Source organism: Lactuca sativa, chromosome 8 (assembly GCF_002870075.4).
Source record: "Lactuca sativa cultivar Salinas chromosome 8, Lsat_Salinas_v11, whole genome shotgun sequence".
NCBI classification, from domain to species: Eukaryota; Viridiplantae; Streptophyta; class Magnoliopsida; order Asterales; family Asteraceae; genus Lactuca; species Lactuca sativa.
Genome location: NC_056630.2, coordinates 262,281,199 through 262,306,330, shown reverse-complemented (window position 1 = coordinate 262,306,330; position 25,132 = coordinate 262,281,199).

Genomic DNA, 25,132 nt, shown 5'->3' with positions numbered 1-25,132 from the left:
AGCGTTTGACGAAAAGAAGCGAAGAACGTCAACTCAGTTGAGACTGACGTTGCCAGCTAGTGAACAATAGGTTCTAGCGTCGTCTTGGTAGCATTGGCACTCTCCTGTCAAGACTTTAACAGGGAAGAGGCATCAGTAAATAGTTTATTGACTTTTTCGGTCGCAGCCTGACAGGCTTTTGTAGAGGCATCGATGGCGGAGGTTGCAGAAGCAAGGGAATCTTGCTGAGCTTTAGAGAAAGCGTCAACAATCTTCTGAACTGCATCTTCAGAAAGGGATGATTGAGAAGTGGAAGAGGAGGCGATGAGCGAGTCAATCTTGTCATGGAGCTCCTTGAGATGTCTTTTAGTGACAAGAGCGTCGTCATCTTCATCACTCTGTACTTGAAACGGAGTATAGTAGACCGAGTCAAACGTCATATCCTCCCCTATAAGGAGTGGTTCTTCTCCCTCTGAAGCATGACCAGGAGAAGGTGGTGGTGGTGAAGCTGGTGGTGCAGTAGCATGGGTAGGTTCGGGTTGGGTTGTTCCGGGTGTAGGTGTAGGTTCGGGTGCTTTTGTGGTTTCGGGTGTTGAAGTGGTTTCGGGTGCTGAGGTGGATTTCGGTGCATCAGTATGAACCCCCGTATCAGATACATTGGCTCTAACATCTGCAGTGGTTGTTTTGGTTGCATCGGTGAATATTGGTGGTGGTATTGGGATGGAAGTGGGTGGTATTGAAGTAGTTGTAGTTATGGGGGAAATAGAAATAGGAATGGTTTTAGGTGGAGAAGAAATTGGAGAAGTAGAGATATGAACTTCAGGGGTAGGAGATATGGGTGGAGTGTTGCCACATGGAGAGTCATCAGAATCTGAACTCTCACCCTTAGATTCGCTTGAGGAGGAAGCGATTACCAGCTTTCGCCTCGGGTGAGTTTTTCTTCTCTTCTGCTGCGGAGACTGAGCAGCCTTGGTGGGTTTCCTCTTCTTTGGAGACAGGCCTTTTGCTCCTTTTGCCACCTGTTTCCCCTTATCAGCCTTCTTGCCTCGTGGAGCAGGCTTGTCGACGTCATGTATGGACTTCAACATTTCCGGAGTAAGATCCCTCGGACTAGAATGCCTGAATTCCTTGTACGTTCTGATAATCTGGCTATCAGCAAGAACATCTCCATACATGGTTTCCGGAATAGAACCGTTTAATGGAAACTTTGAAGCATCCGACACAATGATCTTCGTGGTATGGAAGGTACCAATCGAAGATATTGGAGCACTAGCGACAATAGGGACGTGGTACTTTTCCATCACCCATTTCGTGATAAGAGTCCAGAACCAAGCATACGAAATATCTGAATGCCTGGAAGTAGAGGAGAGACACTGGATGAGTTGTTGCCATAGAACAGACCCATAATCCATGTTGATGCCATTGTAGATACCGTACATTATGGAGAGAAATAAACGGCTGTCTCCATCAGATCCAGCACTTCTTTCAGATAACCCCTTGAAGAGAACAGTGAACAGCCCATTCCACTGTGGAGGTAGGCAAGACTTCTTGAACTTCGTGACCGTAGTGAGCACCTCCGTGTAACCCATGTTATAGAACATGTTGAACAAGTGACCCATAGGAATCGTTTTAGGGTTAACCCTCGAAGAATTAGGTTCAAACCCTAACAACGAGCAAAACCTTTGCTTTGAAATTGACGCCTTGTGCTCAAAGACATCAAAAAAGATTATGTCAACGACCTTGTCATAGTGAGCGGTCGCAAAGATCTGTGACAAAAACTTCATCGGAACAGTCTCAGCTCTTGTAAGTGCAGGAGCGATTGGAGAAAACTTCAAACACTAAATGATGGGGAACATGAATGCGTTGTAAGCATGAGGGGTTAAATCGATGATTAGGCTTTGTTGTGGGCGAATGGGCAAAATGTGGGATGTTGCGTGAACGGAAGATGAATCTGCCATTGCTTGAAGAAAGTGGAGAAGATGATGAACAGTGAAGGATTGAGGGTTTCTTGCTCTCTGGGAATTTTAATTGCAGTAAAGAGGTAAACGATGTATGATGTCGCCTTTTATGCTGGGGGTTAAAGAGAGAGAAAGATCTTCCCAAATCTTCGATTGAAAGACGAAGGGTTTTTCGGAGTTGACTGATGCGTGACAGTTGGGGTTGCCGATGATCACGCATGAGAGAGAATGCCAGGCCCCTAATAACACGCCTTCCCATCAGGCGCCGTTTGGATACAAAACGGTTCAGATTCACACGCGTTTCTCTTGCGCCGTTTGGAGAAGAAACGGTTTCGATTCGCACAGTTTCCCTTTTAGCGCCGTTTGAAATCAAATCGATTGGACTCTCGCCTGAGTCATCAAGTCGTCATCTTATCCCTTTAAATTGTAACGGCATCTTTTTAGAAAGTCGTCCACGTGGATTAAAATGAACCACAACCTTTAATCAACCGCTAATCCAATTAAAATGCTTGTCATTAATAGAACCTGAATTTTGGAAAATCAAAGATTTTCGTGCTAAGGGTGTAAAAGAAAAGAAATAAAGCAATACTTTTGGGAAAATATGTGATGTCAATAAAGACACGAAACAAATGATCCCGAGCACGAATCTCTTCCTTCAAAGTCAAGAGTGACCTTAAAGTGTTTGTGTGGTTTCCCGTTGAATAACGATCAAACACTTATTAAGAAGTGTTGAAAGGCTTCTTTTAATTAGGCTTATTAGGGTGGCTATTGCTTTGATTCAAAATTCCTAATCTTGATATAAGACAGAAATCGAACGAAGTACTTGTGAGACCGGTGTAGTCTATTGAACAAGTAGGTTGGAGATAATTTAATTTGGCTAGGAAATTTATATACAAAATCTCAACAAAAATTTAAAACTGGATTCTAAGGGAAGAAATGTTATTGTTTTTAACAATTTCATAGGAATCACACAAAAGAAAAATTTGAGATTTCATGGAGGTACGCCCGTCAACTCATTAGTGAAAACTAGAGCAAATTAATTGTTCACCGTCAATTCATATTGGGTATTGAATTTTTGGTTTCACTTAGCTCGTAGTGGCACGAAACTAAGATCATAAACACAGAAATTGTGTAACCATAAACCTCAGTGGTAATTTCTGAGAGTCTCAAGGGTTACGTTTGTGAAACGAATGTGATGGAGAAATACAATGTAGATGTTGTGAAGAAACCAAAGTACCTCTGCTGTGAAAAATAGGACCAAGCAGAAAACTCATATATCATGTGAGAAGAGAGTTAGGTAGCTCATGATTAGAGTAAATAAGAAAGCCTAATTGGGAAGACAAGGTTTGTTTATACCAAGTCAGTAAGGCTTATTACTCAGAATCAGTTGAGGCTTTGGACACATACAGCAGCATGCTTCTAGGGACACTTAGCTAATTCAACAATTTCCCCATAAACGAACACACAAATAAATTTAAAGCCAAAAAGAAAATAAATAACAAAATATTTTTGTAGTTTTTGAATTTATGAAAAAAATATATTTGGAATTTTTGATAAGAATGAAAAATAAAAAAATAGACATAAAAAAATGAATACAGAAATAAAAAAAATGTTGGAACCGAACCCGAGCGTTCGGTTTATTTCGGTTGGAAAAAAAACTTTGGAACCGAACCCGAGCATTCGGTCTATTTCGGGTGAGAAAATTTTTTGGAACCGAACCCGAACGTTCGGTTGATTTCGGTTGGCAAAGAAAATAAGTTTGAAAAAGAGAATAACTTTGACAATAAGATAAATGCATTTGGAAAAGTATACATAAGATCTACAACCAAGAAAACTACCTTTGAGTGATGAGCGAAAAGCAGATTATGCAACCGAACCCAAGCATTCGGTTCATTTCGGTACATTAGTACAAGACCCGAACCCGAATGTTCGGTCTATTTCGCTTCTTACTTTTGAACTCGAGAGGTAATATTTGGTACTGACTCTGATTCCATCATACCTAGCCCTTGTAGAATTTTGTTGAACGATGCTTCAGAAAGAGCTTTGGTGAAGATGTCAGCCAGTCGATCTGTGGTGCGAACAAAATGAATTTCGACGTTCCCATCTTCTACATGATCCTTAATGAAGTGATACCTCAATGCTATGTGTTTAGTCCTGGAGTGTTGCACTGGGTTATGACAGATCCTAATTGCACTTTCAGTGTCACAATATAGTCGGATCTTTTTCATATTGAGTCCATAGTCTCGGAGTTGACTTTGGATCCAAATCACTTGAGAAGTACAGGAGGCAGCTGCGATGTATTTTGCTTCAGCGGTAGACAGAGACACACAAGTCTGTTTCTTTGATTGCCAGCTAACCAACTTCCCGTCAAGGAATTGGCAGCCTCCCGTGGTGCTTTTCCTGTCTAATCCACAACCTCCAAGTTCTGCATCTGAGTAGGCTTGAACGAAGAATCCTGAGTTGGATGGATACCATAGGCCTAAAGAGGTAGTTCGCTTGAGATAGCGGAGTATGTTCTTCACTGCAAGCATATGAGGTTCACAAGGATTCGCCTAAAATCTAGCATAGTAACAAACAGAGAACATTATGTCAGGCCTGCTAGCAGTAAGGTACATCAGAGAGCCGATCATCTGTCGATATAGCGTAATATCAATTGCTTGCTTATCCAAGGATGGAGTGAGCTTGGTGCCGAACGCCATTGGAACTTTAGCCTTTGAATCTCCCATCATGCCAAATTTTGCAAGGAGAGTCTTCGTGTAAGCTTCCTGGTTAATAAAGATGCCTTCAGGTCCCTGTCTAATATTTAAACCAAGAAAAAAGTTAATTGGACCCATTGAGCTCACTTCAAATTTAGTCTCCATCAGCTTTCTGAATTCAGCCGTTAAGCTAGGATTCGTTGAGCCAAAGATGATATCATCGACATAAATTTGAACAATCAAAAGGTGGTTACCTTCCTTCTTACGAAAGAAGGTTGGGTCAACCGAACCTTGTTTGAATTTGGACATCTTTAAAAACTTGGTTAGCGTTTCATACCAGGCCCTCGGAGCTTGTTTCAGTCCATATACCGCTTTGTCCAAAATATAACAGTGATTAGGGTACCTTTCATTGACGAATCCAGGAGGTTGCTCCACGTACACCGTTTCTTCAAGTTCTCCATTTAGAAATGCGCACTTGACATCCATTTGGTAGACCTCAAAGTTCTTGTGTGCAACATAGGCAAGAAATATTCGAACAGATTCCAGCCTAGCTACAGGAGCAAAAGTTTCTTCATAGTCGATACCTTCCTCCTGACAGTATCCTTTCACCACCAGACGGGCTTTGTTTCGTATCACGTTGCCTTCCTTGTCCATCTTATTTCTGAAGACCCATTTGAGACCAACAACCGAGGCATCTTGAGGAGTTGGAATGAGGCGCCAAACTTTATTCCTTTCGAATTCATTAAGTTCGTCTTGCATAGCTTGAACTCAATCTGAGTGATCAAGAGCAATATTAACTGTCTTTGGTTCAACTTTTGAGACGAAGGAGTTAAACATGCATAACTCTACTTTTAAGAATAAGGAAGTTTGCTTTGCCTTTAGTTATGATCGGGTCAGGACCTTTTCAGAGACATTACCGAAAACTTGTGAAACAGGATGATCTCTAGTCCATTTAACAAGAGGAGGGTCATTTGGATCATAAGATCGATCCAATTCAGCGTTTACCATCTCTTCTTGTTCAGATTGACTATTATCATCATAAAGCATATCGGCATTCTCCCCCTCGACAGATAAGCTTTCAGGTGTGTCTTGAGTTTCCGGAGCTACAGGAGTTTCGGGTGGTGTCGAGCTTTCGGGTGTTGTAGCACCTTCGGGTACTGCTGGGTGTTCGGGAGCAGTTTGAGAACTATTCTCCCCCTCAACACGTGAGCTCGACTGTGATGAAGAAGATGGATCCTCCCCCTCAACTAAAGCATCGTGCTGTGGAGGTTCGTCGGAACTTGGTCCTCCTTCATTCATTTGTTTGGCAGCATCTTCGATGAGTTGGTCAGATGATCTACTTTGTTTTCTGCTGCACTAGCTTCCGAGAGAGTAGCCTTCTCTGGTTCATTGAATAACTCAACAAACTTCTCAAAAAGATTTGCGATCGAGGTTGTGACTTGGCCTGTTTGAGAAAAGATTTCTCCAACTGTGTCTTCGTTGGCCTTCAGCTTTTTTACATAGCTATCATCAAAAGTCACATAATAAGTTTCTTCAATCTTCCTCGAGCGCTTGTTCAAAGTGAGAGAGTATCCTAGAAATATCCCTTCATCGGCTTTGACATCAAACTTGTTACGATGTTCTTTAGAATTGAAGATGAAACACCATGAGCCGAATACATGGAAGAATTTGACATTTGGCTTCCTGTTGTTGATGATCTCATAAGGAGTGAGAGTGAAGCGCTTATTGAGATATGACCTGTTCTGCGTAAAACATGCTGCAATAATAGGATCAGCCCAAAAATATAAAGGTAAAGAAGCAAAACTTAGCATGGTTCGGGCCGCCTCACACAAAGATTGATTTCGTCCTTCGACAATCCCGTTTTGTTGAGGTGTGTAGGGAGATGAGAAGTTGTGACTGGTTCCTTTTTTGGCCAAGAATTCTTCGAATTCTTTATTTTTGAACTCCAGCCCGTTGTCGCTCCTGATGCTGCGAACGACTTTCTTCAGCTGTACTTCAACCTGCTTGATAAACATCTTTAGCTTGAGAGTTGCTTCAGATTTATGCTTCAGAAAGAACACCCATGTAAAACGCAAAAAGTCATCAAAAATGACAATAATATACTTGCTACCGCCGATGCTTTCGATAGATGATGGACCACACAAATCAATGTGAATTAACTCTAGTGGTTCAACAACTTTAGTGTTTATAATTGATGGGTGACTTTGACGACTCTGCTTCCCCATTTCACATGCAGCACATAAATATTCTCGATCGAACTTGAGCAATGGAAGACCTCGAGCATGACCTCCAGTGACAAGTTTGTTGATATCCTTGAAGTTGAGATGAGAGAGCCTTCGGTGCCACAGCCAGCTTTCGTCAGATTGTGCTTTGGATAACAGGCAGATAGCTGGATTCCCTTTGATGGGTTTGAGGTTCAGGGGAAACATTCCACCTTTGCGATCCGATTTGAGAATCACTCTTTTCGTTTTCTTTTCAATTATTTCCGAACCTTCATCGTCGAATGAGACCTTGAGACCGGTACCTCCAACAAGCTGAGATACACTGATGAGGTTGTGTTGTAGTCCTTCAATGTATGCGACCTTCCTAATCGTAAAATCACCATTTGTTATCATTCCATACCCTTTTATTGTGCCAAATGAGTTGTTCCCAAACTTGACATTTCCACCATTTGAAAGAGACCGAAATTCTCTTAGCTCTTCCTTCCTTCCTGTCATGTGATGCGAGCAGCCACTGTCAATATACCATTCTTCGTCAAACTGCTCGTCACTGATAACCTGCAAAAATTAAGCAGATTTAGGAACCCAAATTTTCTTGGGTCCACGTGAGCCTTTCACAGGAACAGGAATAGTAAGAGAGATGTCAACAAGATATGTTCTTTTTATTAACATTGTTTCATCTTTCTTTTTAATGGTGAAAACCTTAATTTTATTGGGATTTGTTACTATCGGTTTGGATTCTGGTTTAGGTATTTGACCTTTGGGATGATTTTGATCTGTTTTGACTGAAGAAACCTTCGATTTTCCTTTCAGATCTGTTGAAGATTTAGGTGTTTGAGTGCGAACAGAATTGAATTTAGAATGAGGTTGAGAGGAATTAGAAGAATTAGAAGAAGCAGAACGAGAGAATTTAGACTGAGATGTTTTCTTGACTTGAGGTTCTAAGTGACCCTTTTGTTTTTGATCATTAGTGGGACCAAACCTAGAACTTTGGTTGCTTTTGCTCTCGGAACCGAACTTATGCTTTCGGTAGCTTGTGTTCTCTGAACCGAACCTTTGCCTTCGGTTGTCATATCTTTCAGACCCGAACTTGTCCTTTCGGTTGTTATGACCCTCAGAACCGAACCTCTCCTTTCGGTTGTTATTACCTTCTTGCGATCTAACAGTAGTTTTCTCTGACTTTGAATTTTTGTCATGATAAGAGAAATGGGCGTTTTGAGATTGCCAGAACTGTTTTCTTTCAGAGAGATTCTTCTTGTATCTCTGATTTCTTTGTTGTTTTTGATTTTTCACTTGCTTCGGCTGACGATGGATATTTGCTTTTTGTTTTTGCTTTTTGACAGCTGGTTCACGTTGAAATGATGATGTTTCGCTTGAAGGAATGACTTCTTTTGCAGAAACTCCTTTTTCTTCAGGAACATCTTTTGTACCACTAGTACTTGGCACGTCGAAGCTATCAGGCTTGTTCAAAGGCTCTGGCACATATCTGCCTTTAGTTTTCCAGGACGCCCTTTCTGATAGACCAACGGTTTCGTCAGCGTTGTCGATAGGAGCGGACCAGAAGAACTCATCACAACCATCAACATTATCTTCGTTTATAATGGCTGTGAGTTCGGCTGTTTGATGTTCGGTTACACCTGTGACCTTATACACCTGATTTGGAGTCGTCCTTACCTTTTGGTATACTACAGCCTTTTCTTCAAGAATCGGGGACTTTTGTTGGGACAAACTCCATAGAATTTTCTGAAATAAGATTTTTGTGGTTTTCGGGTTTGCTCTTGACAAACTCAAAACAGTCAACTACATCCTCTACAGAAATTTCACTCATATCATCGTCCTCATTAAGCTCAGATGCATTTTCAACATCAATTTTATTTTCTGAGCTCAAGTTGGCATTCAATGAGTCAAACTTTTGTATGGTTTCGGTCCTTAGTTTCAGTTTATCATTTTCATCCAAAAGATTTTTCAGCATGTCCTTATGGTCCTTGGACTTTATGAAAGATTCGATTTTGTCCAGACCATATATATATATATATATATATATATATATATATATATATATATATATATATATATATATATATATATATATATATATATATATATATATATATATATGTCGGATTTACATCCTCAGACGAAACTACACTTTAGCAATAATATGCTTTCGCGTCAATTTCATCCTCCTTAAACTCAAGGAAGGGCAAAATCATACGATGAATTTTCTACCCTATTTCACAGTTTAAATGAAGTTGAGTGATATTAGTGTAAAGACACTTAACAATTAAACAAAAGACATTTCTCTGTTTTAAAAGTTTCAAATTGTCTCTTTGTAAATAAATATTTTCATCCTTGGATTTGATTAACTCTGACTCCTTCAGCTCGATCCACATCCTCCGTTCCTCACTCTTTGAAGACACCCTGCTTATTTGGTCAGTTAGGTTAGAATTGGTGACCCGTGTTTGAGTTAAACTGCTGTCTACATGAGAGATTCTTGAATTTACATTTTTTAATTCTTTTTCATATGAGTTTTGTGGGACTTTGAATGAAACAAAAATAGATTGTACCTTCTTGATTAATTCATCAAGCTCATTAAACTGCACACTGAGAGGTTTTGCTGTGAAGCACAAGTCCTCTCGCTCCCTTGTGTCTTCATTCCCACCGTCTGTGTTGTATCCCCTCATATGTGATACATCCGACACCATCAAGCATTTTCCACCGCTTCCTTCATCTTTCGCAATATAAGCCTTTCCATGAGATGGCTTCCTGACTTCATCATCCTCAGAGTCGGTTGACCAGACCTCCACGCCACCGAACTCATCATCCGCTACCGAACCCTGCACAATTAAAGCATTCATTGAAGGGTTAGTAACAGTTTTCTTTCTCTTGATCTCTTCCAGCTTTTTCTTTAACATCACTTCTTCATCTTTCTCCTCATCCTTTTCTACCATTTTCTTCAGGACACAGTCTTTGGCATAGTGGTTCTTTCCTCCACAATAGTAGCAGTTCACACCCGATTCTCCTTCAGCTTTCGGTTCTTTCTTTGGTTCTTCTACCTTCGGTTCTTCCCTGACCTTTTCAGAACTATAACTTCCCTGCCATTTTCTGTTCTTATTGGTAGGAAACCTCTTCTTGATGAATCTCTTAGGGTTTGACACCATCATTGCATAGTCTTCTGAGGTAAGGTCATAGTCTTCCAAGTTAAGGGGTTCATCTTCCACTACACCTTTGCTTTTGGACAGAAGGGCTAAAGATCCCAAGCTTGAAACCACATTTTTCTCCTGCAAGACAATCTTTTCTTGGGATTTCAAAATCCCTACCAACTTTGCCAATGAGTAAGATTTTATTTGCTCATGTGCTTTAACAGTGGACACAACCGCTCACCACTCAAATCTAAGACCGTTTAAAAACGTACCCTTTTGTTCAATCAACTTCCTTTCAATATCGTGCTTAATCATCTTACTAAGAAGATGATTGAAGCGATCGAACGTCTGAGTCACAGTTTCTTCAGGATTCTGCTTAAATTCACCAAACTCAGACAAAAGTAACGTTTGAATGGAATGCTCGAGATCTTCGTCTGTGGAATATAACTCTCGCAGCCTATCCCATATTTCTTTAGCAGTGCTGCACGAACTCACTAGCCTGAAAGTGTCAGATTGAAGAGCAAATCTGATAAGTCTCAATGCTTTAATATTGCACTGAAATTTATCCTTTTCATCTTGGGTAATATCTTTTACGTCTTTTAACAGATCATTATACTCTTTCTGAGTTTTAATGATTCTTGACGTTGCTGAATGAGCAAATGGTCCAGACACAATTGCTTCCCAGATAAGATATCCATTGTCCACAAATCCAATTACATAATCTTCAAAGTGATGTGCCCAGACTTCGTAATCCTGGGTGTAAAGGATGGGAATCTTCGTCGTTGATCCAATGTTGTTTGAGATGTTAATGGGATTTGATTGTGACTCGACCATACTTGATCGAATAACCTGTTTGAAAGATCAGACTTGTAATATATTAAATTAGGGTAAAACAAATAAATGCTGAGTTACGTCATTTATGGGATGACGGCTCAATAAATATTAGTTAATGCGGAATAACCCTAATCGCAACCTTTTTCACAGAAAAGATGTGTATGAATTACACAGCCTCCTGCTTGGGTACCAATTAATAAGTTATTAAACAAACTTGAAGATCGATTAGATCTTTGTAACAGGTATTGCGATGAACACAAAACAATAAATAAGACAAGTGTGGATCAAAATATGTCGAATGATTAAATCAAACAATCCTCAGCAGAGCTCGACTAAGAACTTCCGCTGTAGAGGATTTAGGGTTACAAGAACGATAATAATAAACTTCTGAATAATGCTCTGATCATTCTATTCTATCGTTAACCTAAGATTCATGCATGCACCTATATTTATATTAAACCCTACTAAACTCACGGATGGACAGGCCCATACCGGAGATACAAAACGGACTAGCTAACGAGCCCAATAGACGCAACATATTATACAAAACACGACCCAACAGAAGGGTGTCATTAGATTCGGAAAAAGAGGAAATCTAAACCCCTGTTACATCGGACCCTTCGAGATCCTGGAAAGGGTTGGTCCGGTAGCTTACTAACTCAAACTACCCCAAGAGCTTAATAAAGTTCACGATACCTTCCACGTCTATAACCTCAAAAAGTGCCTAGCCGATGAAAACCTAGTCATACCACTCGATGAAATTCAAGTCAACACAAAGCTTCACTTCGTGGAGGATCCAGTGGAGATTATGGATCGGGAATTAAAAGACTCAAACAAAACCGCATACCTATAGTAAAAGTCTGATGGAACTCTCGTAGAGGGCCAGAGTTTACTTGGGAACGCGAGAACCAAATGAAGCAAAAGTACCCACACTTATTCAACGATGCCCCCTACATTATTGAAAGAACTAACTACTAGTGTAAAGTAGCCAAGAATGTAATAATTTCGGGACGAAATTCCCTAAACGGGGAGGTAATGTGACATCCCGAAATTTAGGGCATAGATTTCAAATGACTAAATTATGGCAAATCTATTTGTAATTAACTCATTCAGCTTTAACTGCATATAATGAAATATAAATGAGTTAATTTCAATTATTATGTAATATATGTTGATATTCTAATGCCCAAACGTGTAAACTAATAACCAAATCAAATCACTCAATTGCAGCGCTGACTAATGCGTCTGAAAACTGAAATTTAGCATTAATCATTTTTTAGCAAAACAAACATTTAAATATGATAGTACATGTTCCCCTGTTTCTGAAAATATAAAGATCATCAAAAACGGAGTTCGTATGCATAAAATATGACCGTTTTAAGTAAAACGGACAGTAAAATACTGTTTTCTTTAATCGTGTAAAATCGAATCGAGAGCGTTTTTGAACTCAAGATATAATATATTATTTAATTTCACACTTGAAATAAACTTTCAGAAAATTTTTACAAAAATCGCGAAAACGGACAGCGCGAGCCGTTGAGACGCGAAACTTCAAACGCAATTTCTCGGAGATCCGTAACTCCAAAAATTAATCCGTTTGAATTTCTGGAATCCTTGAATTATACTCTATCTAACGGTGCTTTCGAAAAAAATCCCCAAGGCACGAATCCCAAAGCATCCAGTTTTTGCATGTTCTAGACATGAAATGGAGGTATAACTGTTGGATTAGTGTCTAAGTCCATAACTATTTTGGGATGTACTTGACCCGATGGTGCATGGTCCTTTTGAGTTGCCTTCACCAAAGCAACTTGATAGGATGAATTATGGAGAGAGAAGATTAATTATAATTTATTAATATATTATGAGAATAATATATTAAAGAGAATTCATACTGTTTAATTAATATTAGTCAAGAATTAATTGATAATTAATTTTGTGGCTAAATGAGATTAATTAAAATCAAGGGACTAGAATTGTAATTATAAGATAATTGCATTTGGGCTATGGATTACCTTGGAATAATAGGTTGGACGAATTATATAGGGAAACCCATTAGAAATCGTCCAAGGGATATTCTAAAAGGGTCCATGGGCTGCTTAGGGATTAAGCAGTCAAATTAGGGTTTCCTAGTTGAAAACCCTAATAGCCTACATGTATATATAGTACCCTTAAGCCCCAAAAACGTGGCTAAGAGTTCGACTAGGGTTTCTACACGTTTTGGGCATCCTCTTCTCTCCATATTCTTCATCCTCTTGCTCTTAGTGTTTGTGAACCATTAGAGGAGTGACACTTGTGACTCTAAGCTTTCTAAAGTCATTACAAGGAGGATTTGAGATTGTTATTGTGACATAACAATCAAGGTAAGATCTAAAACCCATTCTTATGTTAATATGATTAATAGTATGCTAGATCTAGGGTTTAAAGTTTTGGATGAATTGCATGTACAATAGAGAAACCTAGATCCAAGCATTACGGTTTGCATGAGCACATAGGATGTTCTTATGGCTAAAACTCATCAATGGTATCAGAGCCTAGATTGATTTCTATTGTATTGATGCCTTGGTTATTTGTTCAAGCTTCAAAAATCAATTTTTTGGTACCCTATCTGATGAACTCGGCGAGTTCCAATGTAGACTCGGCGAGTTGCTCCAACTCAGCGAGTCCATAGAGGAACTCGGCGAGTTCGAGCGTCAGAAAAAAGGGAATTTCGGGATATCATGCTGTTTTGCTTGAGGATACCTGCCTTAATTTTTTTGGATCTTTAATATGAGAATTTTATCTTATATTTGAGAATATCCTTGATTAAACAAAAGATAATTACCAATTGATTAGATAATAACTTCCTTATATGATTAAAGATTGATTATTTGTATTAATTGGGTAACTTATCTTGCAAGAAATTGAAATTAGGTCAAATATAGATAATGACAAAATTAATAGTTTAATTTCTATTATTTCTTATTTGATCCTTGTGTTGTGAAAAATTTTCATTTGTGCCCATGTAAGTTTTATGGTTTAAATTTGAACTTAAAGGTTTTGTTTTGAAATTTAAATAGTTGGAACCCTAATGTTTTGAAATGTTTCAAAACTTGCCCTCAAGTTTTGGAATTTAAAAGTTGATTAAAAGTTTAATTTAGAAATGTTAAATTCTAAAACCCTAGTATTGTTTTGAAAAGTTCTAATCACACCCTTATGGTTTTATAAAATTAATTAAGGTGTATAATTAAAGGAGATTTAATAAATCCATAAAGTTTAGGTTCACATTTGGTTAAATTAAAAGTGTAATTTATTAAATTAGACCACCTACTGTTTTAAAAGTATAAAATACACCCTATACTATATATATCATTAAAAGTCTAATATTATATATGTATGAGTAAAGTGTCAAATCTTACTGTTAGTAGGCCTCATTCACGAAGCTGGTCTATAAGGGGTGTTTAAGGAAATTGCATATAAAATGGCGATTGAATGGGTATCCACTCTTACCCACCGCACTCTTGACTAGTGGAGGGTCGTTAGCCGAATGGGTAGGATAGGACAGAAATCTTCCATTATAAGTATAATGAAGTACAAAAGTAACTAAATGTCTTCATAAAATTCCCAATCTTAGTTACTTTAGGCAAAAGTGAATTGATGCAATTCCATGAAATTACACTTTGTTCCCTTGCGAAGATGCTAGTGGAGCGTGTGTGGTTAACCGACACAACAAATAGATGACTGTAACATGTGGGGGCACCATGTAAGTTTGCATGGTTATTCACACCCACTTTGTGATCCTCGGTATCCCAGTCACAAACTAGAGGGGCATATCGAGAAACATGCCATTGAAAAGTTCAATGAATCTCAAAGGATCTAGGAATTTTCAATAGATTTAAAACGTAAATTTCTTTTTCGTTTTTCATGGTCGAAATTAGTGAATCGTCATTCACTTACCTTCAAATATCCTGCAACTAGATTACGGCATCCCTTTTCTAGGTTTTAGAGTATTGTGTTGGGTCCTAGCCTTAATATCTCGCTTGGGTGATTTATTAAGGACTCAATCAATCAACTAACTTGAATTTAATTTTTTCTCCCGTTTTGTAGATGTCAAAGTATGACAACTATGGTCTTCCCAAATCCCGTGGAACAAGCTTTTCACATGAAGATGATATTCCACGATTCGATCGAGGAACACGAGATCATGCTTCACTTCCTCCACCTCCTCCTATTATTCTCCCTAACCCACAAGTTCAAAAGATTGAAAATTTCAAACTCACTCAAGCCATTTTGGAAAGTAAACATGAAGAAGGAAAGTCAGTGTGTGCACGCATCCTAGAGATGAAGTCACACATTGATAGATTAAGAATGTTGGGATCTGTTGTCTGTGAGGAGCTGGCTGTTAACTGGGTTCTTCAGTCACTTCCTGACTCATATAGTGAGTTCGTAAGAGAGTGCTATATGATGAACCACGACGTAACCCTCATTGATCTCACCTATATGCTTATTGTTGTTGAATCAACAATGATTCGGCGCACTGGAAAAGCAAAGTTGATTGGTGGATCTGCTTTCCAGACCTCTATGGATATAGGCAATGGCAACAAAAGACATGCCATGATCGAAAAGTTTGATCATAAGAGAAAGGCAAAGTCATAAGTAGTTCTGTGTGCTGTTTCAAAAAAGTCAATTTGCTTTTATTGCCAAGAGAAGGGGCATTGGAGACGAAGTTGCCCTATTTATGTAAGAGATCTAAGAGATGGGAGAGTCAAAACGTATGGATCTACTTTAGGTAAATTCCATTAACTAACTCTTTTAAGTTCCTATTCTAGATTCTTAATACATGATGTGATAAGATTGCATTTCGATGTTTTGTAGGATCAAAGAAAAGAAAGGAAACTTAAGGGAAGAAGTGAGCAGAATCTAATCGTGATGAAATGGATTTCGATCGCATTGCTTGAAGATTGGATTCTTGAGTTACTACTTAGAGTTAGAATAGATTGCTAAGAATTATGTATTAACATAGTTTTTCAATTGAATTGCATTGTAAGGACAAATTTTTCTACAATAAATTTTTTTTTTTGATATTATATTATTTATTTATCCTTGCAATGGCATGTATGAAAAATTGATGTTTGTAAGCAATAATGGATTTGATTCTTAATTATGTTAATTGTGGAAAGATCAAGAATTTACCAAATAAGGAAAGTTTCTCATCGCCCAAGTTTCAATTGGACAGAAACTTGGAATCATACAACTTGGTTGCATGATGAATGAGAAATTTCATATTTGGAAATTAGACTATTTCGTTGACAAATTGTCATGTGAAGGACTAGGAGATCGAGTACACAAGGTTGTGTGTTGATCAAGTCCGCCACAAGAATGACAAAGATATTCGTCATGATTTACTAAAGGCTTAGTAGATATGATTATACTTATAAGATTAAGTGTAATTCCGAGTTGATTGAAAGAGTTTAAATCAATAGCAGAACGAATAAGAAGAATCAAGTAGGCAGAAAGATAAAAGTTTATCTATTCTAAGAAGAAGGGAGAGTACCTTTTATTATGTTTTATGATAGGTCTTAATGATTAAGAACCATATCTCAATTGATCCTCTAAGTGAGTCTTAGTGCAATTGTATGTCTGCGAAGAGGAATTAAGAATTAGAGAAATGGTTAAATCAAGAAGTCAATCATACTTCGTTCCAAAACCAAGTCTTAGAGTTAATATTGTGACATTGAGTGACAAGTCTCAAGAAGGTTTATAACATTCATCAAATGTGGAAAGTTGTGATGTCTTGGATAAGACAAAGTCCAACTAGGACCAATTTTGTGAAGTGTTTTGATAAAAGCTACACTAACTCTTGAATATTTGTTTGTCAAGAAATGTTTGTTGACAAGAGATTCTTATATGTCAAGGAGTTAGTGGGAGTCTTAATGGTCTTGAAAGGTTTCAAAAACTAATCAAGAATAAACCTCATTGATCATCACTAGCACACGAGTTGAGGTTTACAACCTATCGTGTTGAAACTATCTTGTTTCTGTGCGGTTCCAGTTGAGTTAATTATGCATGTGAGTTCTAAGAGTTCTCATTTGAACGCATAAAAGGCAAGCACTTTGATCAATGAAAAGTACATTGATAGGAAAGGGTGAGCTACTTAACTACTTGGAAGACATGGTGGGCAGCCGTGTTACCATAAGGCAAGAGATCAAGATTAAGAAGGTTCGGTCCATATGAGTTTGGATTTGTCGCAAACTTTGGTTTTGGGCAAATTCGCATGGCTAGGAACACATACACCACTAAAATCTAAGTGTCATAAGATTCCCTCCTTCATAAGAATTACTGTGAGGAAATGCTTTCGCTAAGAGAGATTTTAAGAAGATAGTGATAGTGAAAATTGTATTCTCAAATTTGATTATGGTTACGGTATCTCTTTCCATAATTCGAATTGTGAGATTTGGCAATTAGTCTGAAATGTTTAGACACACATATGAGCTATCTAAGGCAAAGGTGTATAAGTTTAAGAAGCTCAGATAAAGGATTATCATGTCAAAGATAGTGGGAGCATAAGTGTTATGCTTATATGATAATAATCATGATGATAGTGGGAGCATAAATGTTGTGCTTGTATGATTATTAAGGCAAGTATTGCAAGTTAGCAATATTAATTATAGAAAACAAGAGTTATACTTTGCAAAGTCGTAAGGATTGAATAGTTGTTTTGCTATAATTAAGGGAGAGAATATTATGCTTCATTTCAAATCTAAAGGCTTAGGTTGTGGAATGTTAATAAATTTAGTCAAGGATACATAGTGTGTTCTCAAAATTTCGATTATGATTATGGCATCCCTCTTCATAGTTCGAATTGTGAGAATGTGACACATAAAATATTATGGCAAAAGATTGATAAAGTATCAGATCTTTATGTAAGACATTATGCATCGTGTCCCATACGCTTCGGGTAAAGGATCAATTGCTAGTGCTATAATATTTGACCATTCTAAAATTTTCCAAATGTCTAGCACATTAAGAGGGAAAAAGGACAAGAATCGGTTTTGACTAAGATAATTAAACAACTATCAAAGGACAATCCAAAGATCGCTGAGGATTGGTCGCTTGTGAGTAGTTGGAAGTATGGTATTGGATGGACCATATCGACATTATTATGAATAGATAAGATTCTATTAAGAATGAATTGTCATATGGCAAATATGGAAATGTTTCCATATTGGGAGTTGGATATTGAGAATCTATATCTGGATTAGAAACTATTATGCAAGAAGGATGTTCAAAGGAATGTACTTTGAGTGACAGACATCATATCTATAGAATTGTTTCTAATAGAGATTAGCCAAGTCTTGATGATTTTGAGCTATGACCTTACGAAAGGATCATTGCATTAAATGTTAGAATCTAGCATATTCTATAAGTGGCAAGAATTTGATATTCTTATACTTATGATAAGGATTGGGATTTGTGAAATGAGTATGATTGGAAATGTGTTCATTTGATTTATTTCACAAAGTAAGGACCGTAGGTAAACATTGTGTGCATGCTGAGAGCATGGGACAAGTGTTGTTATAATTCAAGTAAGAAGTTGATTACCTGAAACAACAAATAATGAGTAATCAATATGGTGATATAAATAAAATGTTTTACTTATACCCAGAGTTTGGAGCAATATAGGATTAGTATTATTCTTGTGTTTCACTTTGCATGTTTTGACTTCCTGAATAATTAAATTGGTTCAGAACAATCAAATTATTTGAACAGACCACAGTCGTTCATATGTTGGAAGTAGGTATGAATGAAGGCTGTCGTGAATTGGTGTGTGGATTGTCTAAAGTGTGTTAGACATAAGCAAATGTTTGCTGCAACATTCATGAGTGCTTATGAATATGATTTGAGCATTAGATTAAACCCACGCTCACTTGGATCACTTCATGGATTTTATCATGAGTGATTGGTGAGACGATAATATCTTATATTCTTGAAACCGAGATGTGTGAGTTGTATCTTGCGAGTTGGTTACACATTGATAATATGTAAATGCACTAGTAACTTGGTGTCATAAAACATATTGTTATGTGTGATTCGGTGAGTGAGTACAAGCAAGCATTGAATCAAGGTTTATCCGTTCCATTTATCAAAAGTAGGATGAAAGCGATATATTTGGGCCCCTCGATGATTTAGTGATGACACCCTAAGCGCTTGGCCAAGCCAGGACTAATTTGATGTGTTCAATTGTAGTCTGTTGTCAGTCATCATAAATCGGAAATCGGGAAACAACATATAGACTAAGAGAATGATTTCAATCCATGTCTCACGTCTGTACGATATCTAGAATGGAGGAATATATGATCCCTTATCTAAAGGACGCGTATCTGATAAGATCAGAGTTGATAGTGGCTTTTGAAAGATACGATTGCAGATCAGGATCTAAAGTCAAACGCAGAATAGTTATTAGACTTATCCAAGTGGGAGACTGTTGGATTAGTGTCTAAGTCCATAACTATTTTGGTATGTACTTGACCCGATGGTGCATGGTCCTTTTGGGTTGGCTTCACCAAAGCAACTTGATAGGTTGAATTATGGAGAGAGAAGATTAATTATGATTTATAAATATATTATGAGAATAATATATTAAAGGAGAATTTATATTGTTTAATTAATATTAGTCAAGAATTAATAGATAATTAATTTTGTGGCAAAAAGAGATCAATTAAAATCAAGGGACTGGAATTGTAACTATAACATAATTGCATTTGGGCTATGGATTACCTTGGAATAATAGTTTGGACGAATTCTATGGGGAAACCCATTAGAAATCGTCCAAGGGATATTCTAAAAGGGTCCATGGACTGCTTAGGGCTTAAGCAGTCAAATTAGGGTTTCTTAGTTGAAAACCCTAATGGCCTACATGTATATATAGTACCCTTAAGCCCCAAAAACGTGGCTAAGAGTTCCACTAGGATTTCTACACATTTTGGCCAGCCTCCTCTCTCCTTATTCTTCATCCTCTTGCTCTTGGTGTTTGTGAACCATTAGAGGAGTGACACTTGTGACTCTAAGCTTTCTAAAGTCATTACAAGGAGGATTTGAGATTGTTATTGCTACATAACAATCAAGGTAAGATCTAAAACCCATTCTTATGTTAATATGATTAATAGTATGCTAGATCTAGGGTTTAAAGTCTTGGATGAATTGCATGTACAATAGAGAAACCTAGATCCAAGCATTAGGGTTTGCATGAGCACATATGATGTTCTTATGGCTAAAACTCATCTATAACACCATGTGGGGCCCAAATGGTGTGAAGGACTCCAAAAACCTGATCGTCTTATAGCTGGTATAAACCCACGTGCCTTTCCTTCCTACACTCTCCTCCTTTGTGTGCAAGGTTCACCAAAGGTACAAACATGGGATTGGAAGTATGGCCATGGATAAGCATGTGTCTATGGACTTATACTATAAATAGAGGCCACTACTTCTCATGAATCCTCACAAAATCATCAGCTTCTTCTTCTATCTATCACTCTCTTCCTCTCCACTCACCATTTCTGTCCAGAAAAGCTGGAAGAACCCCCCACTGCCACCTTCAAACTACCCCCTGCCACCACCTCTTGTCGCTGCATACCACCGCCAACCACCACCTTTGTGAACTCTAAGTCCCCTCCTCCACTGCCTCTACATTTTTGCTTTTGGTCTAGACCCATTTCATCAATGATAGCAACCACAACGTTCAAATTAACATGGGTGTGTGCATATATTGTGAATGAGAGGAATCAGGAGCTTCTAAACCTCCTGATCGAATGTAATTTTCAGTTTGTTTTAAACAATCAAAACGTTGTTCTATATGGTTTTAATCCCATGCAAATTTATAAAATGTTCACAGTAACCGTTATCTCATTCTTTTTCTTTCTTCCTTATATATGTGTGTTGTGGGTCGAATATTGCCAAGAGAAACAAGGATTTTGTGGTGTCATTTTGATTATACTCCAAACACACATATAAAGCAAATCACAGTAAGTGTTTTTAAATCTCAAATATTATTTCATTTTGGTTTTGTATTCCCTGTGTGGATCGAAAATAATCCAATAAACAAAACCAAATATTGTTTCATTTTGTGTTATAAGCCATGCACTCGAAAACTTTCACTGTGGGCTTCCAAAAATACAAATTTTTATTTGACTTGCTTTGTTCCTGTGAGTTTCGATTTTTACTAAACAGAGAAACCAAATATTGTTTCCATTACCTTGTGTTGTTCAATGATGCAACAGAAGAATTGACTCTACTGTTCAAACATGCATTAATTTTATTTAAAACAAACCTTCAGGTTGTGATGATTTTTCAATCTAACCCCTCCCAAAGCATTATATTTATTTATTTGGTTACGTAAAGAAAGAAGTATATATGTATATATATTTCTTTTCTTTTTCCTTTTTCTTTTCCAAACTTTGATTCTAAAATAATTGTTTAAACTGTCATTTGAAAATAGTTTACAAAAGTAGTCTTAATCTCAAAATTTTATTTAAAGTATACACTTCAGCACCCTGCTTGGGAAATAAACTATGAAATCAGTCCCCTTGTTGAATTAATTTAACAAATCCGTTGCTATAATTAATTGTTTTAGAAAAATATACGCAGTAATCAATATCAAAACTACCCTTGGTTTATTAGGTAACAAAAATAGTCTCGTAAGTTTATTTTAAACGCAAGGAGCGTCATACTGCGGTTCCTTACGACCCCTCGTTTATATTTATTCGTTTTGGGGGAGAATACATGTGCTATATAGTATTTATGACACAAATACATAAGTCTTATATGATATGCATGCTACAAGTTTAAAGTTATAAAGACTTCCATATCTGAATACTATCATGCAATACGCTTTACACACTTATACAAGATCGTTATGTAAAAATACATATCTCTATAAGAGCGAGTAATTTATACTTTTATAAATGCATCAACCATACTCAACTTTTACAAATACTATACTACGAAATTCATTATGCCCGGTACATATCTATAATTAAGTTAGGGCTGAGAGTTATTCACAAACTTTTCGTTAATGGGTTTTGAGTGAGACGCTACTATTCATTAGCTGAGTTTTATCACTTAGCCTGTCCCACACTGCTATAATCGTTAATCTTTGGAGCGAGGTACATATATATAGATCTATATGGGGTCGACAAGCCTACCTGCGGTTGCTAGCTACAACCATCGACTGATCAATCGAAGCAGGTGATATGTGTCTACGATCTTTACTACGACGTCCAATGAAGTGTCGTAGGGAGGGGTACTTTTCCTCCAAAGCTCGATTATAGAACTCACTAAAAACATTAACACGAATCTCTCTCACTTTTTCAATACAACCATAGGTTTGGTTGTTTTCATAACTATTTTTAAGTATAGTGGTTACTTATACAATGGATATATTTAAATTTTCATGAAGTTATTACAAACACGTTTTCTTTAAAAGCATGAGTTTATTTATAAAAATACTTTTTGGCTTTTAAAGACTCATGGCATGCATTGTTTCAACTATTGTTATACAAGAAAAATACTTTTGGACTTTTGAAAGTATTATTACTGCGGCTAGCAGAAAACCTGTGACTCTCACCAACCTCGTGTTGACTTTCAAAATACATGTATTCTCAGGAAATCAGTGAAATTTCGGGCACACTCAGACGATGGAAAACATGGCTCACAAGTACTTTAAGTTTCTACTTTTGAACTGCTATGCCTAACTGTTAAGGCAAACTCGTATTATTATTTTATTACTATCTGTAAGAACTTTCTGTGAAAACATAAATATGTAATGAAATGTTGTTTTGTTTATTATTGTACTTGTGATGTATATTCAATTTATCTATGATCCATGAACTTAGTCGCACAGCCCGGCATGTTCCGCCACCTCGGTCGGAGGTGTGACACTTGTTGGGAGTAAGAAACTCTTATGGAAACTTTGGATGAGCAACTCTAGGGGTAGGGTGCTTAATAGGTGTCTTGATGCATTTATCCTTCCTTAAGTATATAGGGTTTGGAATCTTGTCTAATCTGGGTCTCTTGATGGATAAAGTTGGAAACTTTATCCACCTAAGTTATGGAAAGGACCAGATCTGAGATTTGGAGCTCCTAAAGTCGTGGGAAAATAAGTTGGTGGATTAAGCTGCTTAGATCGGTACACATGGCGTAGCCCAAGGTCGCCACGGTGTAGCGACTGGGTTGCAACACGTATGTTGTGTCGTTAAGGAGCCACAATGTGGCCAAAGGAGGCCACAACATGGCAAGCAGCTGGATTTGACTTTGACATTTGACCATTGAATTTGACCAAGTTTGTATATAGGTCATTTGGGGTATCTTGAGTAGTAGATTGAGGCTTTGCCCTATGTGTTGTACAGGGGACCCGTAGAGTCGGTATTTGGAGCAATTTTCAGTTCAACTATCTCTCTAACATTGAGGTGAGTTAACCTAACTGTACTTGTGGGTCAAAGGCACTAATATCGGCCCACTATGTTATGTGTCCTAGTATATAGGATGTTACTATGTTGTAGTGATTTGTAGACCTATGTGATTATCTGTGCTGTTATATGATTTATTTTTTGCATATATCGACATAGTGCGGTACGAGTTGAGGCTTTATTGTTATGTGCGTAAACCAACAGACCGAGGCATTCCCATCCAATGACTGATTGGGCTGAGGCAGTCTAGGCTGATGACTATGGGCCGGGGGTAATCCAGCCCAATAATTGTGGACCCGAGGGTAAACCGGTCCGATAACTGTGGACAAAGCATGCATGATTGTATATGTTTTGTTGTGTGGGGTATTTTTGGTGTGGGGTATTTTGGGGGAACTCGCTAAGTTTTGACATACAATTTAAGTGTTATGTTTCAGGTACTTCAGATGATCGAGACGAAGGCATGGCCGTACACATCCTTTAGTGATATGTTTTGGAGATTTTATGATACTCTGATGTTGGGGTAATTGTATCTGCTACTTGGTTTTTATGACTTGGGTTTTGATCGAAACAAAGATTTTACTTAATTTAAAAAATAAAAATTTTCCTTGATTTTTTTTGGGATGTTACGAAAGTGATGTATATAAAATGTATAAGGTAGGAATAATAGTCCTAGTAAGTGATCTAGTATTCCTTCATTCTATGATATCCAGTTGATTGTAAGATATGGAACAATGTTAGTTTTAAACATTCAAAATTATGTTTCTCGATAGAGAGTCATCATGACCATGATACATATCGTATAATTGATGAAGTATCAATGAAATATGAAAATGGCCATGCATTAGTCAACATGCATTCATATATGGGAATATGGAAGTCCCTTCCCAAATTTTATATCGAAGGAATACATAAACTTTGACCACATAGACGTTACCTACACATCATGTTAGACATGATCAATCATTACATAGCTAGGAATTACAAACAATGCTGGAGAATACTCAAGATATAGCAAACTTCAAATCAAGATCCTATATATCTTCGTTTTAAACATACAAGACATTACTATCTTACAATTACGTGTGATAAAAAATAAATTAATTAGTCTCTAAGTTTGGGTTACTCAAATACTTCCTTTTCTAAAAGAATGACCGATTATGGTGATTTTAATATAATATTTCCTTCGTCCCATATTAATAGTCCATGTTTCTTTTTTGGTTTATCCCAAAATAATAACCTACTTCTAAAAAGTAAATATTTCTTTTACCAAAATACCCCTCAATTTATTAGTTAAACTATCATTGAATTAAATGTAACTACAATGGAATTAAATGCAACAAAGGGGTAAAACTGTGTTTTCATTTAATAAAGTTAGTAGTAATTAATACTTTCTTAATCTATGTGTTGTTTTGTCTATGGACAATAATTTTTGGACGGGGGAGTAATATTCATGAAGTAAATTAACATGAAAATGGAACACAACAAAATACATAACATATAAAGCAAAAAACTTATCTTTACAACACAAAAATATATAATTGCGCTTAGTAAAAACAATAGGTCTACGACGACTTAGTTAGGAGATGGATTCCGATTTTAATTGTTAAAGAAATAGAAATAAAAGATATATGTGTAGATATATTTATGCTTGTTGATGGCGTGTGAGTATGTGTATATGTATATACATATGAGTATTAGTGTACGTATGGGCATGGATATATGTATGGACTTAAATGATCGTATGTGTAAAGGTGTGGATGTTGGTGGGGGAGGGGGGAGGTGACATGTGTAAGGGATGGTTGTGCGTATAGGATTAGGTATGGGGTTTGGCGTGGGCCTACGGTTGGTTGGGTGTGATAGGTA